Here is an 18,967-nt window from a genome sequence, read left to right as displayed (position 1 = left end):
GGGGTCGCCGGGACCGCCATCTATCATCCGTTTAGGAGGGGCCTCCGAGTCGGCCACGCTGCTGCGTCTCGTCGGCTGAGATATGCCGGCGGTATTATCGGCTGGCGCTGTCCTTTTAGTTCATTTATCTCCAGCTGCTGCTGCTGAATCTCCCGCTGCTGCTGGTCAAGTCGGCGTTGGAACTCGGCCATCCGGTCATTCTGCACCTCCAGCTCGCATTGTTTAGCTCTCGCTCGGCTTCTATAAGTCTCCGCGTCGGCCGGAAACCCAAGCGACCACGGAACACTAGGGCCGAAGCCTCTTGTTCGTCCTCCCTTCTCAGGATTACCGAGGACAAGTGTCAGCAAGTCTTTCTCTCTATCGGGAGCAAACTTTAGTTTTCCCGCCTTTATATCTGTCGTCACGGCAATCCATTTTTCCCTGGGTACCCTAACCCTGCTGTGACTTTAAACAATGTTCCCTGTCTTCATGTCATACTCACAACCATGCGCGAGGAACCAATTTCGAGCCCTAATGTCCCATCCTTCTCGCGTGGGTTCTGGAGTGATCCCCTTCAGCTCCATCTCAGCCTCTTGTGCATCCCACTTAGGCATGGCTACTTTGTAGCCCCCTCGCCCCATATGATGGTGATATTTCTTTTCGCTTGCATTCTTCTTGTTTTTCTTGGACAGGTTCACAGCCTCCTCTGATTCTTTGTACTTCACAAATTCTTCCCAATTATGCTCCTGCTTCGCTAGGTAGTTTTCGAATAATGGAGGCTTCTTCTCGGCCTTATAAGCTTTCCATAACCGGTTCTTATACGCTCGGAAAAGTTCCCCCATCTTCTTAAGAGCCCATTTCTTCACTAGCACCCTCTGCTTGGCATTCTCAGAGTCCGATCCCAAATTTAGCAAAGTGAAATGTGACATGAGGTCGTCAAAAATTGTGTTCTTGTACCTATCGGCAACCTGATCTTCGGACACATTCTTGGTCTTGTTCCATTCTCTAACAGTGATCGGGATATGATCTCTAACCACAACTCCGCACTGATTCTTAAATGTCACTCTGACACTCGCGGGTGCCACAAGTTGGCCTTCCGGTGATATAGCTTCAATGTTGAGGTGGTCTTTTTGCCCAGTCTCTTTGCCGGGCCTCGTTTCTCCAACTTATCTTCGGAGGCCTAAGAGAATAAAAATCAGTTAATTTATATACATATGTACATATAGAATTCCATTAATGCCTCAACTGATCGTATACCTCGTCATTATCGGAGCCGTCGGCTTCTCCATCACCGGAGCCGTCGGCTTCTCCATCACCGAAGTCCTCGGCTTCTCCATCACCGGAGCCGCGGTCTTCTCCAGCTCCGGAGCCGTCGGCTTCTTTATCACCTGAGCCGTGGTCTTCTCCAACTCCGGAGCCGTCGGCTTCTGGACCATCGCGGATTATGTTCTCGAAAAAGTCTTCCTGTTCCAAGTCACGACGGATTTCGAATGGATCCATTGTTTCTGCAAAAAATTAAATCGATAAGTACATGGTCTAACCCTAACCAAACCCTAACCAAACCCTAACCCTAATGGCGACGCGTGTTTGCGAGAGGGAGATGGTGTCGGTGACGCGTGTTTGCGAGAGGGAGAGGGTGTCGGTGATGCGTGTTTGCGAGAGGGAGAGGGTGTCGGCGACGCGTGTTTGCGAGAGGCTCGGTGTCGGCGACGCGTGTTTGCGAGAGGCTCGGTGTCAGCGACGCGTGTTTGCGAGAGGTAGAGGAGAGGGAGAGAGAGGGGAGTTGCGGCGTCGAGTGATCGCGAGAGGGAGAGGGAGCATGGGACGAGGGCGATTGCGCGAGAGGGAGAGGAGAGGGCGGTGTCGGCGTCGGGGGTGTTCGCGAGAGGGAGTCGTCCGCTAGGGCTATGTACTATAACTAAATACACTAAATAACTAACTAAATAGATATACTAAAAAACTAAAAAAGTAACTAACAAATTAACTATTAAACTAACTACTATTTACATAAAAACTAAAACAACTAAAACATTAACTAATTAACTAACTAAACCAAAAAACTAACTGCTAAATACATTAACTAATTAACTAACTAAACCTAAAAACTAAAACAATTACAGAAACTAAAAAACTAAAACAATTACAAAAATTAAAAAACTAAAACAATTACAAAAATTAAAAAACTAAAAAAAAAGCTCCATCGGCGGCGACCGTACGGTGCCAGGGTGCTACCTTGGGCGAGGCGGCGGCCCGAGGCGCGGCGGCGCGTAGAAGTTGTCGAGGCGAGGAAGACGGCGGCGGCCCGAGGCGAGGAAGACGGCGGCGGCAGAGGAGCGCGGCGGCGGAGAGGCAGAGGAGCGCGGCGGCCCCGAGGCAGAGTAGCGCGGCGGCGGAGAGGCAGAGGAGCGTGGCGGCGGCCCGAGGGGCAGAGGCGTGGGCGGCGCAGAGGGCGGCGGCGGCGCGAATTCGGGCAGCCTGGCGGCGCTTCGTCTAGGGTTTGGCCTCCAGTAGTGTCGCGGGTGGCGGCTCCGCCCGCGACGACCAGCCTTTTATACCCACCCCCCTTTTGTCGCGGGTGGTGGCACGACCCGCGACAAAAGACCCCCTTTGTCGCGGGTCGTGCCACCACCCGCGACAAAAGGGGGGGTCTTTTGTCGCGGGTCGAGCCACCACCCGCGACAAAAGGCCTTTGGGCTGATCCGTGGCACAGCCCATCCAACGGCTCTGGCCATTTGAATCCAACGGCCTAGAGCCGTTGATGGGCTGTGCCACGGATCAGCTCATTTTCACCCCTTCACCCCTTTTCTTTTTTCTATTTTAAATTAATAAAACTATTATTTCAATAACTTTTGAATGGTAACTCAAATACAAATGTTTTATATATGAATATTGATCAGAAAAAGCTAATGAACATGAATATGACATCCATATACCTATTTGCATCTCGCATCATATGAAACATTGATAGTCGTGTATGTTTCACCCCTGTGCACCGCCGCCGTGCCACACGTGTCGCGTCCCCGTGCCACTTGTCGCGTCCCGTCGGCGTCGTCGTGCGATGTGTCGCCACCGCTTCCACGTGCCTCGCCCCGTCGACGCCGTCGTGCGACGTGTCGCCACCGCTTCCACGTGCCTCGCCCCGTCGACACCGTCGTGCGACGTGTAGCCACCGCTTCCACGTGCCTCGCCCCGTCGATGCCGTCGTGCGACGTGTAGCCACCGCTTCCACGTGCCTCGCCCCGCCGACGCCGGCGTGCGACGTGTGTAGTCGTGGCTTACACGTGCCATGCCCCGCGTGCGCTATATAGAGCGACGAGTGCGGGATGCCTCCACGCCACCGCCTCCTCCGCTCATTCATCTCCAGGATGCCTCCACGTCGTCGAGGGGCGTCCGGTTTCCGTGGCGTTCGAGTGCATCCGAGCGGTAGGTTCACCGCCGAGATACGCGCCGGTGGCTTCCGCCTCACCCTCGGCACGTACAACACGCCGGAGCTGGCGGCGCGCGCTTACGACGCGGCGGCGTGGCGCTTTCGGCGGCCAGGATCCATTACCTTCTGAGAAATTGCGTTGAGGAATGCACATATCTTCACAATGGCTAGTCGAACATTTTCTGGTAGAAGTCCCCTCAATGCAACCGGAAGCAATTGTGTCATAAGCACGTGACAGTCATGGGACTTCAGGTTCTGGAATTTTTTCTCCTTCATATTTACTATCCCCTTTATATTCAACGAGAAACCAGATGGAACCTTGATATTGAATAGGGCTTCAAAAAAGATCTCCTTCTCTTGTTTGGTAAGAGCGTAGCTGGCAGGCCCTACAAACTTCCCTGGATGATTGCCGTTTCATCCTTTATGACTTTCCTGGTCCTCCCGTGCTTCTGGTGTATCTTTTGTCTTTCCATACACGGCCAGAAAACCTAGAATATTCACACAAAGATTCTTGGTCAGGTGCATCACGTCGATTGCAGAGCGGACTTCCAGGACTTTCCAATATTCTAGCTCCCAAAAAATAGATTTCTTCTTCCACATGGGCGCGTGTCCGTCATCGTCTTTCGGAACAGTGTCGATTGCCTGGACCCTTTCCAAAGATAACATTTAAATCCTTGACCATGTCAAATATATCAGCACCACTACGAGGGACAGGCTTCGGACGGCGGTCAGCCTCGCCATCGAAATGGTTGCCTTTTTTCCTTAAGGGATGCTTGCGCGGAAGGAAACGACGATTGAACGGGTACACAACTTTTCTGCTTTTTCCCAAATATTTACTTTCAGTCTCATCTAAACGAGTGTGTGCATGCATTGTATCCTTTGTTCCTCCGTCCGAAATGTTACTAAGAGCAGGCCAATCATTGATGGTTACGAATAGCAACGCTCGTAGGTCAAATTCTTGCTCGGTGTGCTCATCCCACACACGTACACCTGGTTTGGCCCACAACTCCAAAAGTTCATCGACTAATGGCCTTAGGTACACATCAATGTCGTTGCCCGGTTGCTTTGGGCCTTGGATAAGCACCGGCATCATAATGAACTTCCGCTTCATGCACAACCAAGGAGGAAGGTTGTAGATACATAGAGTCACGGGCCGAGTCTTTGTGACTGCAGCTCTGCTCCCCAAAAGCATTCATGCCATCTGTACTTAGACCAAAGTATAAGTTCCTTGCCTCACCTGCAAAATCCGGGAACTCTCTCCCGATGTTTCTCCACTGCCGACCATCAACGGGGTGCCTCAACATCGCGTATTTCTTACGTTCTTCCATGTGCCATCGCAACAACTTGGCATGCTCTTTGTTTCTGAACAAACGTTTCAACCGTGGTATTATGGGAGCATACCACATCACCTTTGCATGAACCCTCTTCCTGGGTGGCTCGCCCTCAACATCACCAGGGTCATCTTTTCTGATCTTATATCGCAATGCACCGCATATCGGGCATTTATTCAAATTCTCGTACTTCTCACCGCGGTAGAGGATACAGTCATTAATGCATGCATGTATCTTCTGCACATCTAATCCTAGAGGGCAGACAAGCTTCTTTGCTTCATATGTACTGAAGGGCAATTCGTTATTTATTGGAAACATCTTCTTTAATATTATCATCAATTTCTCAAATCCCGAGTCAGTCACACCGACCTCTGCCTTCCATTTCAGCAATTCCAATATGCTACCCAGCTTTCTATGTCCATCTTCACAACCTGGGTACAACAATTTGTGGTGGTCCTCTAACATCTTGTCGAACCGCAACCTCTCCTTATCCGTGGCACGGTCTCTTCTTGCATCGAAATGGCCCGACGAAGATCATCATCAACGGGATCATCCGATGCCTGTTCTTCACCTCCTTCTTCTTCATTGTCGTCCATTGCGGTATCATCGCATTCAGAGAACATAGATCGGTACTGGTCATCGTTATCTTCTTCTTCATCGCCGTCTTCCATCATAACCCCTTCTTCTCCTTGCTTGGTCCAAACATTATAGCTGGACATGAATCCAAACCGAAGCAGGTGGCTCTTAATGTCTCTTGAGCAATAGTAATCCTTCTCATTCTTACATTTCAGACATGGACAACACATAAAACCTTGCTTCGACTTGTTGGCCTCGGCCACAAGCAGGAAAGAATTCACGCCCTCTCTGAAAGCGGGAGCACATCGGTTACCTTACTTCCATGGATGACTCATCTGCATCATAAGTGTATCAGATGCAATCACCTTGCTAAAATTAGTATTGTACGGACTATGTATATACGAGAAAATAGTTGCTAACCTTTTAGGATCAAAAAGAGGAGAAATCTTATCAATTAAAATCAAGTGGCACCCCTCACAAGCATTCCATCAAACACCTCTTGTGCACATGAAGAAAAAATGAGCTAGCATACACCTCCACCTTTCACCACCAAGGAAAAAAATGTAGAGAGGTGGGGGGGGGGGGCTGGCTGCGTGTATATATAGGCATGGCCCTTTTGTCGCGGGCCGTATTACGACCCGCGACAAAAGGGGTGCTGGCAGGAGGCGCCAGAGCTCAGACCCCTTTTGTCGCGGGTTGTGATACGGTCCGCGACAAAAGGGCGCGATAAAAGGCCCGGCTCGCTCCAAATGGTTTCGGGGCGACGTGGCCAGGCCATTTGTCGCGGGTGCAGGCGCGTCCGCGACAAAAGGCTCACACGAAAGCCCTGTATTCCACTAGTGCCAGCGGCCGTGGCAGGAAACTGGCGGGTGCGCTCACGCGCAAGCAGTGTTTTCGACTTATTAATCCTGCACAATACCATCCGTACAAACATAGTTCACCTATCATGCATGTACTTCAAAAAATATTAGAGAAATACATTAAAAAGGATGAATTTAAACAACTTTGGTTGATTACAGAAAGGAATTTTGGGTTATTAAATGGGAGAAACAACTGAAGCTTATTTGCTTTGTACATGACTAACAGGATGAAGCAGCAGGCCCAGAAATCCAACCGGCAATGCCAGCTAGTCCCAAGGCCCAGCCGACTCCATACTCGAATCATCTCGTCTCGTTTATCTCCCAGCTTCCCCTCACTCCGCCCCGCCCCAACAATGACCTCTTTCCTTCTTCTGCGGACGTGTCGGTTGATGTGCTTCTTTCCTACTCTTCCCATCCGAGCCCGCTCTGATCCTTCCCCAGCTTCCCTCATCGTGGTTGTAAATGCAGCGTAATCCATATCCATCCAGAGATGCACCACCTCGTGTCATGCGTTTAATTGTTTAATTAGCTCACACCACATACATCCGTCAATTGGCCAACCTGCTGCTTACGAGTATTTTGGAGACATGGACCTTGCTGATAATCCAGCCAATGTGCGGGTATATGAACCGGTAGAAGTTTCTATGAGGGGATCGGGAAAACTCTAGAAAAAGACCGATCTTCGCGAAGGGAAACAACTCGCTCCGCGCGCGATAAGTGGCGCGCTGTGGTGCCAGAAAATCCTGAAAAGTGGTCTCCCTGCTCGCCACGTATCGCAAGGAGAAGCAAAGTAGGGATGAGAGAGGACAGAGAAGGCAGGGGCTGCGTTTTTCCCTTTATTTTCTAGATTCGTTTTTTCAAAATGAAATATCTTGAGAACCGTAAGTCTAAATTACGAACCGTTTCCACTTTTGAGATCCTCGCGTCGAGATCTTCAAAACTAGTTCCCATGTTGATAGGTTTCGAGATACTTTTTTTTCGTGCTTCCAATACTACTATGATTGTACTCGTCATGTGTATCTAACTGTGCTCGTGCTTAAACTGATAAGTACTTCTGTTTTTAGTGTATTTGGTGCAGTTTTTCCCTTTACTCGGTACCTATACTCGTTCGTGTGCGCGTATCGTACTCTTTCGTATGCGCGATCGTACTCGTGCATGTATCTCGCTCGTGTGCGTATTTGTCACCTGCTCGTATGCGTGACTGTACTTGTACTCGCCCGTCTGTTTAACTGTACTCGTGTGTTATGCGTAGCTGTACTCCTATGTTGTACGCAACTGTACTCGTGCGTCATACGTAACTGTACTCCTATTTGATGCAGTTTTTCCCTTTACTCTGTACTTACTCGTGTGGGCGACTGTACTCGCTCGTATGAGTGACTGTACTCGCTCATGTGCGCCACCGTACTCGCTCGCGTGCGCCGCTGTACTTATGCGGTGTACTTTGGTATAGTTAGCTAGCTATATATGATAAGTGATCGATTTAGAGCTAAGCAGTTGCACTCGTTGCGGAAAAGGATCCGTACTTGCGAGCCCGTCCACGTGCATGGCCGCCCCGCGCGCGTACTCGGTTCCGCGCGCCTTGCGTACTCGCGCGCGTATCTCCGTACGTGCTCGCTCGCGCAACGTCGTGGCTTCGTTTGCTTCGCTTCTGCGCGCGGACTTTTTCGTGCCGACACGTGTCGGTCGGTCGTGCGTTGCACGGGAGGTTGTTTCCCTTCGCGAAGGTTGGCCTCTAGGTAGTGGTACCCGAGGGATCGAGGTGGGACTAACTACAAGAAATCGAGACATACGAAAGGAATCGATCAGTGTAGCGTTCGGTTCTCGGGAATAGGCACAATCGGTTCTTTGCTAGTTAATTGGGCCGTTTGGCCCGCCCACAACAAACGAAGCGATCGCCCAGCTCGCGTTCGGTCGACGCGAGAACACGATGCGCTTGGACCGACGGGCGCCATAAACGATACAAACTGAACCGGTACGGGGGGCAACTGCAGTATTATGCAAATCTGTGGAAGGGCAAAAAGTCCAATAAAAAGTTGGACGAAAATTTTGGCAGAAACCTTAGCTTCTTTATTATTAGGTATAGATGGAGCAAGTAATTGTCCATGATAATATGGAATGAAACATGTCATACTTTGTCCATATAAAGTGTACGTCGCTAGGGGCAACCTTTTTGTCACCAGCAGCAGTCGTTCAGACGGAAAATTTGCATTGTTTTTCTCTCTAATCACAAGTTCAAAGCTCCTTCAAAACATATATGCGTAACGTCGACCTGTCATCAAACGTGGCTCTGGCTCATCCTGTACGCTTTTCTTCTAGAGGCGATGAAAAAAACATGAGGATGGTATTGTTGGGTGGTGATGTGGTGTTACCTTCACTCAGCTCGCTCTCGATGGTTACCTTCATGGCAAGGGAGGTCGCTGCTGCTCGCGCCTCGCGGAGCTGCTAGGCGGCTACTCGCTGATCGAATCATAGGCAATCAGGAACTCACCGATGATGTCTGAGGCTAGATGGTGCTACGATGAGTTGTGTATATGCCTGTGTACGTGTGCATGCACGCGTACTCCCAATTCAAGCCCAAGGCTCTTTCCACACAAGACAGGCTTGTTACAGACAGTTCATGTTACGATGAACTCGCGTGAGCATTCTGGAAGCCTCCACATGGATATTTTGACCCACCAAACACAAAACGGATATATGTCTACGCTCCATTCTATGTGTATGGGTGTAAAAAACACATCCTATGTAGCTAGTCTTCCTCCGTCTATATTTCCGATGTCAATCCCATGAGACTGATGACTTTAATACTATGTTTATCAGAAAATATAATTTTATTCATTTATTGGTATGAGTATACTGATAAATTACATGCGCTCTCATTATTTTATCATATGAGGTGGTTGTGGTGTGGAATTTGGCGAGGTGGTGGTGGTGGTGTATCAAGTTTGCAACAACAACACTGACTACGATGAGGACCAAAATGTGCACAATACGGAATGAAAGGGGATGTATACCCTCTTTGATTGCAGTCAAAACTACACGAGGCAACACGGCAGCTCTCTAAATGTTCGCATGAAAGTTTAGGAACTGCAATCAATACATCATAGGAAAAAAAATTAGTAATATAGTCCAAAGAAAAAAACAGATATTACTTGTGAAATAGAAAACATTGATGCCTACCTGCTTGGCTGGACGGCAACGTTGAACACACGACGGCCATGAGCACGAAAGCAATAAAACCCATGTTCAACTTTGGGTTGGTTTTGCCGAGCGCCATGGAGAAAATAGATGATTTTTGCTCCATGTATCGTTGTGCGTGTTTATATAGACACATGATGCAATTTTAGATACAATTGGTTATTCTCATGCCGTTTGTATATCTGACTCTCCCAATTAATATTAGGATACCATGCGATTTTTGCATGAACACCATATCTTTTATTTTGCAGTGAAATTATGTATCTCATCATTATAGCATGATGATTACACATAGAGACATAATAAAATCTTTAGATATTAGCAGTGCATTTATATACGTATCTCTCCGAATTAATATTATGATATCCTGCTATTTTTGCATAAACAACACAGCTTTTATTTTGCAAAAAAAATATGTATCTCATCATTATGGTATGGTTTTAATATTGGTGATTATACATAGATCCATAATAAAATATTTAAATATTGGCACTGCATTTATACACGTACCTCTCCCAATTAATATGAGCATATCTTGCTACATACACACCATAACTTTTATTTTGCAAGGAAACTATGCATCTCATCATTACTAGCAGGGTGGCCCTCGCAAATGCGAGAGATTAATTTTAGTATGCAAAAGATGACTCAGAATTGAATTCATGGTTTCACATATTTATTCTTCCCATATCATTTACATAATTCATATATTTTAATTCACATAGCTCGATGGGTTGGGATGTCATATTGCATGGTTCATGTAGTTTCCCCCATAGTTATATTGACAAAACTATATACATATGCGTCAAGGACGTGGACCAAAAACTATCTTTAAATGATCATGTGGATCTTCACTTGATTTCCTTGGAAGATACATTAACTGCAGCATTGATCCTCCTAATCTCTTTTGCACTTTAAATGATCTTCCTTTTGTGTGTATTGTGCTAGCTATAAATTCACAATACCCGGGTAATGTATATACCTGCAATACTGAAGAGGAATACTTTATTATAAGTAGAGTGATGTTTGTAAGTAAAATATATCAAATAATATGAACACATTGATATCAACTGGCATTTCCATTTTTTACCTCTAAAAAGTGAACTTCAGCACTCTATTAACATGATATCTAGGTGCTTCAGTTTAACCAATATAATTGATCCTAAAGTATAAGCACATAATAGCTGATTAGAGCCAAACGTATAAAAATATATAACAGAAATAAGAGGAAAATTATCAAGCTACTTGTATGTAGAAACGTGGAAGAACATGTATATCGATTTTTTTTTGTAATCTGGGAAGTTCTATCATCCTATATATAAGCAGATAGTTGAGAGTTCAGCTAATCACCATCAAGAGCTTGGAAGCAGGAATTTTGTTCTCACTATAATGTATAAGTTCAACAAATTCGAATTTTTAGACCTAGATCATATGTCGGTTGTTAGCACGAAAATATGCAACCAAATCTTCAAGACCTACTTTTTGATGGAAGAGATATTGCAGATTGCACTTTAAAAAACTGCACATGTGTCTACGGGGGTGAAAGGGAAGTACAGAGGGACTTCTTTTCACATCGATCACACTAATATTTTGAATTAATACTACAAGAGATGGTGCTAGATGTGTCTACGGGGGTGAAATGGACTTCTTTTCAGATTGAACTAATATTTTAAAAAACTGCACATGTGTCTAGGGGGTGAAAGGGAAGTTTTGGCGGCGCCCAGCGTCGTCGTGCTATTCGCCAGAAAATAGGCCACATGCTTGGAGCTCATTGAACCGATATCAGAGCGCTTAGGTGATGGCTTGCCGTGCGACCACACACTCACCTTGTACTTCGGCCACACGCACGCCGCCGACCTAACGCACTCAACGGATAGGCTGGCCAGCACGCATCCATTCTCCGGATGGACTTGCATATATGTGTGCGAGATGAACACGGTACCATCGTTCCCGTAGAAGATGACCGGACGTCTTGGCTCTGGCGGTGCCAGCACCGGGATGATGAACGCCATCGCGGTGCCGTACGGGATCATGTCCACACAAATCGAATGGATTTCTCTGAGGTGGGCGATGAGCGCTGCTGGCGAGGCGGAGAAGTCGCAGCCGGCCTCTGTGCAGTCGCACGGGCCGTGCGGGCACGCGAGCTCGTGGTCGTGGAGCCCGTTGTAGGCGACCACGCTCCCGCACCCGTCGTGGGGGCACTCCATCCTCTTTAATCTGCTTTGAAGAGGATATTGATGGGGAGGGGTGAGTGGAGAAGAAAGATGGTGGTGGCTTTATTAATTGGGCCTCACCGTCCCACCAGTTTGGCTAAAAAAGGTGACGATGAATGTTTCACTGTCTATGTTTTCACACGCAGTACACCTTATATGATGGCCAAAAATGGGATATGAAGATTTTCTCGAATTATCAAAAAAATAGATTTATGTTTGACATATGTGTGATGTTACTCAAAATTGAACTACATGTTACGAATGGACGGTCGGCAATTTTGAGAGAAGAAAATGAATTTTAAAATATTAAAATACTTTGAGTGTCTCTGTGTGAAGCCTTGCACTAAGATCATAGAAATTTTCATTACCCTTGTACGGATGGTGGGTCCTAAAAGTTGAAGTAATTTGACTGCAACAAAAAGAACTTCAATGAAAATAAAAATGTGGACTAGCTTGTGTCGTCATATGAGATATAGATGCTATAAAAATAACAAACTACAATCCTAAGGGTGATTTATATAAATCAAGTTTGATTTCTTGCTTTCATGTATGAGTTAATTTATTAACATGACTTTCTACCCCCCACCCACCCACACACTCTCTCTCTCTCTCAAATGGGGGTGAGAGGAGAAGAAGGATGTTCGTAACTCAGGCCTCACCATCCTACCAGACTTTGGTCGATGCCCAAGACATCCATGACCTAAAAAGCTGACGTTGACTGTTTCATAGTCTACATTTTCACAAGCATTATACCATATATATTGGCCAAAATGTGATGTGTAGATTTTCTCGAATTGTACCGTATTTGGATTCATGTTTGATGTATGAGCGGTTTTACTCAAAATTCAACTACATGTTCAAATTGCCAGGTCGGAAAATTTGAATGAAGAAAATATAGTTTAAATATTGAAATAAGATATATATATATATATATATAGGGGTAAATTAACTGGTGCTCCTAGGTGCCCGGGCACCATACGTAGATACGCGTATTTTTGCTTTGTAGTACACATACCTGAGGGTATACATACCTAAGTTACACATACCTAAGGTATACATACCTAAGATATGCATACTCAAGTGATACATACCTAAGGTATTGCATACCTAAGGTGTACGTACACTGATACGTGTATATATATGTTAGGTATGTGTAACTTGCATGTGTGTATGTTAAGTATGTAAATGTTAGGTATGTGTAACTTGTATGTGTATATGTTAGGTATGTAAACCTTAGGTATGTGTAATTTAGACACGTACACTCCAGGTATGTACGAAATACACGTTTGGTGCCCATGCTCCTAGGTGCCCCAATTGATATATATATATATGTATGTGTGTGTGTGTGTGTGTGTGTTTTGCACTACGATATGTAAAATTGTCATTACCATTTTATGAATGTGGTGGGTCCTAGAATATTGAAGCTAATTAAAAAAAATGTGCTAGCTTGAGTCATCGTATGAGATAAAATTGCTATACAACCTTATGGTAATTTAAAAAAGATTTATTTTATTGCTTACACATGTGTGGTCATGTTGATTGCATTGTATATTAGTATGAACTTACTAATAACTATCCCAAATTTTGGCAGCAATGTGCATCTTACCGTTCACATATATTTTATTCAACTTCATTTCACACAAAAATACATTCTACTTTATTAGTGTAAAATAAGAGCTTTATGTGAGCTTTATTGTGAAGTGGCTACCTGAGAGAAGGGCCAAATTTTCAAGGTAACAATTTCGAAACATGGCATACTTCATAAGATGACCATTTAGGTGATATATATATATGTTGATTATTTCTCGAGTTTGTAATATATGTGGACTTATGTTGAGTTTTAACCAATTTTGGTCAATTTAAAATTGCATGTTCTTTAAAGTTCGGCATGAGTATTGGTAGAAAATATGCAGATTTTACCATGGTAGGGTGTTTGACAAAAATACAAAGAAAAGATGAACAATTTGTACGAATGGCGAAGCCGGTGAATTTGAAGCAAATTGAATGCAACCAAAGGAAATTCATCAAAACTAAAAAAAGATGAAGAGTTCACGAGGAAATGGTATGGCGATTTGAAAAGAAAATGAATCACTAATAAACGAAAATGCCAAGTAGAGTTTCCAATTTTGTTCATAAAAATAGATCAAATTTGAACTAGATTTATGATGTAGATTGGTCATAGAAACCGCTATAAGCCATCGCAATGTACGGAAGTGAATGATTCTAGGCATCCTTATTTTAATTACTTCATGTAATGTAATTGAACAAGTTAGATTGCCCCATGAAATTGTACCACACATGCCAACAATAGTAAACCTGATTGCTTACAAGTACGCCAACATTATGTGTCTTGATTAAATATGCATTAAACTTAAAATGCCTATTTATTTATTTTGTTTTAGTAGTCGTATGACAAGTGAAGGATCCAGAGTTGCATTAATCGGCGAATTGGGTTACATATTACATAGACTAATTCATGGTAAACATAAAATACATCCAATCCCTCAACATTTTTAGATAAAGGTCTAAGTAGTAAAGATTGGAACATCAATCAGGTCCTTCCCCACCGAAGTAGATGACCACCTCCAACACTATGGCCGTCCTGCAAAACGTCTCTTTTAGTCCTTCTACTGAGTACTTTGAATCCCAGAAGCCCCAGACACACCCTTCCTTTTACGGCGATGAAGCAATATAAATATCAAAATAAGAGGCAGAACAAGATCTCCTACTCAGGGACACTCTTGGTGGACACCGGGATATAGGTCGTTAGCTATGCACGGAGATCCTCCTTCTCCTTGCTAATCGCCCTATCACAAAAAAACAAATTAATTCAGCATTACTTAAATGCGCATTAGCATCGTCCCAATAAGATTGAGGGTAGTGTTATGTTCGCTCACTCCTTATCGATGCGCAAATAGATAGTCAGCTGCTTCGATGATTCATTGCCGCACAGGTACCGCGGCGGCACCGAGAGGAACGAAGTGACATCTCCCAAAGAAACTGTGCCCGGAGTCGGGCTGCTCGTCGGCTCTAATACCGCCTTCACCACGTCAAACAAGTGTTCCCCGGTAAGCTTACTCGGCCCCGGCATCGGCGGGCCGTTCGCCCACATCGTCACCCTATTCCGGGGCAAGTTGCACGCCGCCGGCCTGACGCACACGAAGGATACCGCGGTGTCCATGCCGCAAGGGTGGATGTGCAAGGCGGACACTGCGCCATCCGTCCCGTAGCCGATGAACTGTCGTTTTGGCGAGCCCGGTGCCGGCACCTTCAGATGAACCAATCCGAAGTCCTCGTCGTACGGGAACCTATCCACAACGGTCGAGTGGGCTTCTCTGAGGTGTAGGATGAATGGTACCTGCGAATCGGCGAATTCGCAGCCGGGGTGCGTGCAGAAGCAAGAGCCGTGCGGGCACGCCATCATGTGCTTGTCTTCCTCGTTGTAAGGGAACTCCCTCCCGCACCAGTCGTTGATGCACTGGATCGTTGGCTTCAGAGGCTGCTTCTTCGGCACAGGCAACTCCATACACTACAAGGAAAAGGCCTATTGCCGGCGCACCTATTTGGGCTACTGCCGGCGCACCAAAGCCCGCCGGTGCAAACGGGCCGGTGATAAGTGGCTACTGCCGGCGCACCACCTTGTGCGCCGGCGGAAGGTCATCTACTGCCGGCGCACCTGCATTGCTTCGCCGGCAAATGCATAGTTCCACTGGCGCACTTGCCGGTGCGCCGGCAGTAGTGCTGCCAGCACTGGCGCGTGCCGTGTGCGCCGGTAGTAGGCATGTAGGTGCGCCGGTAGTATTACTCGAAAATACAATGTTTATAGCTTTTTCCAGCGTATTACAATGTATATTTGCATATTTATATAGCAGTATATAACAGTTCATATTTAGACAGCAGTACATGCAATATGAGAAGCACATAGAGAGCCAAGTTTCATTTCGGTATCAATACACAAATACGCAAGTCTCGTTTCGAAATGTTGATTCATACAACACATGTGCATATGCAACACCGAACGACGAAGTTTCACAAAGTTAGAAGTCTCGGTACATAGTCGTCACAAGTATCGTCATACACCTCACAATGTAGGTCCTATCCTAAACTACAATCACATAGAACATGACCATCATGGTCATGATGACCATCATCACGAAGGCCATGGTCTTCATCCGGTTCCTCCTCATGTCCCTCATCTCTCCCGCTAGATAACGGGCGTATCTTCCTTCCGCCTCCACCCTAGTGGGGTATCCCTTGTAGCTGTTGCCGCTGAAACGGTGCACCTGTCTCCGACGAGTCCTCCCGATCGTTGTAGACTCCAGGAACCCTCCCCTTGTACACGACATATGTTGTCGGCATCTCCATGCACAAGACAAGTAAAACGTTAGTACCAATGCAATGAACAAGTGCCAACTCAAATAAGAGACAAGTAGTATGAACTAAATAGCATGTGCCTCATACTTTGTTGGTCGAAATAAATAATAACATACAGGGATGGGGTCAGTGAGGCTAGGTAGGATGCACAATAGATTGATATTTGTGGCCATCACACCAAGCCTCACTGGCCCCACCCCGGAGTGTACAAGTGACCAAACATTTTAATCATCGACCAATGCAATTAAGAAGTGCGAACTCAAATAAAAGACAAGTAGTACGAATGAAATAGCGTGCCTCATACTTTGTCGGTCGAAACACATATTAACATCCAGGGATGGAGTCAGTGAGGCTAGGTAGGATGCACAATAGATTGATACTTGTGGCCATCGCACCAAGGCTCACTGGCTCCACCCCCGAGTGTACGAGTGACCGAACATTCTAATCATCGGCGAACTCCAAATACGAGGCAAGTAGGGGTCGAGTAAATGCAAATAATTATTAAGGTACCTACGCCATAATCTTGAAATATATAGCAAAGTAAATGAAACTATAGACACATGTTCACATGCACATCCATACAACTAAATAAAAGCAACAAGTCGATTCTATGGGAATATGTAGCAATTATTACAATACGGAAGTTCAAGGACATATCGTTCAAGCTTTAGCAATAGTCTTCCCGTCGTAGGATCAGGTTGTACGCCTAGGGGGGAATGGACGGCAGCCCTCAAGCGAGTTGAACGGCCTCTCATCATGCGACATCTCCAAGCGGAGTTCTATCTCGTCATTAGGTGGTAGACCGTAGCCGTAGAAGAACTCGCCAGACCTAGTGTTGACATCCTGCAGGATTATCGTGCAAATGAACTGCTGGATGCGACCCCAGTTCTTTCTAATCTCTCTATCAGGGGCATCCGCCATGTTTGCAAACCTGTTTCTGAGATTCTCTGGCAGCAACATGTCATCTGCGTACTTTATGTACTCCCGCATCTGAAGGATGGCGTACCACGCGTCCATCCCATCGTCTTGCGTCGACTGCCTGAGGCAGGGGAAGTTGGTTGTGTGGGTTAAGACCAAGCCTCCTCGGGATTTCCTCTCTACTTTGAGGGGGCCTGCCTTGTTGGCGAAGCCGGTGAGAGCATCATTGAGAAGGGCCCTGATGTGGGTGTAGTCTTTCTTGTGGTCCCTACCCGAGTCGAGATAGACTGCATGCGAGTGTTGCGGGTGCACGACGATGAGGGTGCAGAACTTGTCTTGCGGAAAACACACGGATTAACCTTTGGAAATGCAAATGGAGATACAGGATAGAATGGTGATGGGGGACTAGCGAGTGATTACTTACTCGGGGAAGTAAGGGATGAGAATGGTGCCCTTTTTAATGTTTGGCAGCATGAAATCCTCGACCTGCTGGGTGGCAATCGCCCGATCCCCAGCATTGCAGATGATGCTCTCCCGCATATAGAAGGGGTCCATTATCGCGATGGTCGGCGTCCCCTCCTTAACAATCTGGGAAGACAAGCTAAGAGCAACTAGGCGAACCACACTAAAGTGGAGCGCTTGCATGCGATAGATGCTGAAGATGTCATCGAACCGGATGAAGCACAAGTCCGCGGGGTACTTCTCGACGAAGTTCATGCCAGTTGGCACCTTCGCCACGAAGAGAGGGTAACTAGGATCTTTTGATATGAGAAGTTGCTTCTCCACATGCCTGACAGTCTCATGGAAGCTCCTCATATCCGCGGTGAGTTTGTTGACGACATGCTCCGGCAGCATCGGTTCACCCAAGTGATGGAGAGGTCGCCAATTCTTTGGCAACTTGTCAAGGAGTGGGACCTTGTCCTTGGATTTGGCCGCCACCTTGTCTTTGGCGTCCTTCTTGTTTGGCCTCTTCCTCTTCTTGGGTTGTACTACTGGACCATCCATCACCGTATTGGCCGTAGCACGGAGTGTGTTTGGGCTCAGCATCTTTTTGACGGCGGCGGTGGCGACCTCCTCAGGATTTTCCTCCTCAGCCGTTTCTTGAGAATCGAACAGCTTCTTGGAGCACACATATTTCTAGGCCGGCGCATCCTCATGGACAACTTGTGAAGACGTAGGAATATCCCATTGGAAGTTCTCACGTTCGTATTCCTCGGCCTCTGGCGCCGCTGGCTGTTGTGGTGGGGCGCCGACCTCGCGGCGCCACTGGCCGTTGTGGTGGGGCGATGACCACCGGCGCCGCTGGCTGTCGTGGAGGGACGCTGACCTGTGGCGCCGCAAGGTGCTTGTCTTTGCTTGCCGTCGACCCCGAGTAGGTGTTGATCTGAATTAGGGTCTTCGGCCATAGCAGTACCCAACCCTTCAGTGAGGCCAGATTCAACGGGCTACCGTCATCGGCACCATGCGGTTGATTAGGAGGAAACAAATCCTCATAGCCCGGTAACGCCCGATCCACTTCAACCCGGTAAACGTCATCCTCCATATCTCGTGTGTGCCACTTCTTATCCAGGGGCCGAAGGATGGACCCCCTCACGACGTCTTTGAGTTCGTCGTTTACTCTCATCAGGAAGGTGCATGGCGTTGAGAGCGCCTGCGAGAACATGTGTATGGCGTTAGAGAGAGGGCAAGGATGATGAAACTGATATATTAACTTGATGTACACATTAGTTAATTACCGTGAGGGCGTTGAGCTCGGCTAATGTCGACGGGCCGGCACATGCGGCGGCGGGCGTGCAAGTGACGGAGGGGCTGCTACCCGGCATGGATGGTGAATCCCTAGCACCAGCGACATTGCCGGCGGCCGGAGGAGTCTCCATTATAACATTGTCATTGCCGGCGGACGGCGGCGCCATCGAGTTTCTGCCGTCGAAGCTAACCACTTGCATTTTCGGGGGGGGGGGGGCTTGTTTGCCACCCTCATACCACGCGTGTAGAGTGTTGAAATCTGCTTGGACTGAAGCGGCGACTTCAGCTTTGACTTCAGGTACGAGTGTAGCTTTGAGTTGCGGTACCAAACCAGCTTGGACTTGGGCT

Source organism: Lolium rigidum, chromosome 5 (genome assembly GCF_022539505.1).
Source record: "Lolium rigidum isolate FL_2022 chromosome 5, APGP_CSIRO_Lrig_0.1, whole genome shotgun sequence".
Lineage (NCBI taxonomy): Eukaryota > Viridiplantae > Streptophyta > Magnoliopsida > Poales > Poaceae > Lolium > Lolium rigidum.
Note: the sequence above shows the minus strand (reverse complement) of the source record.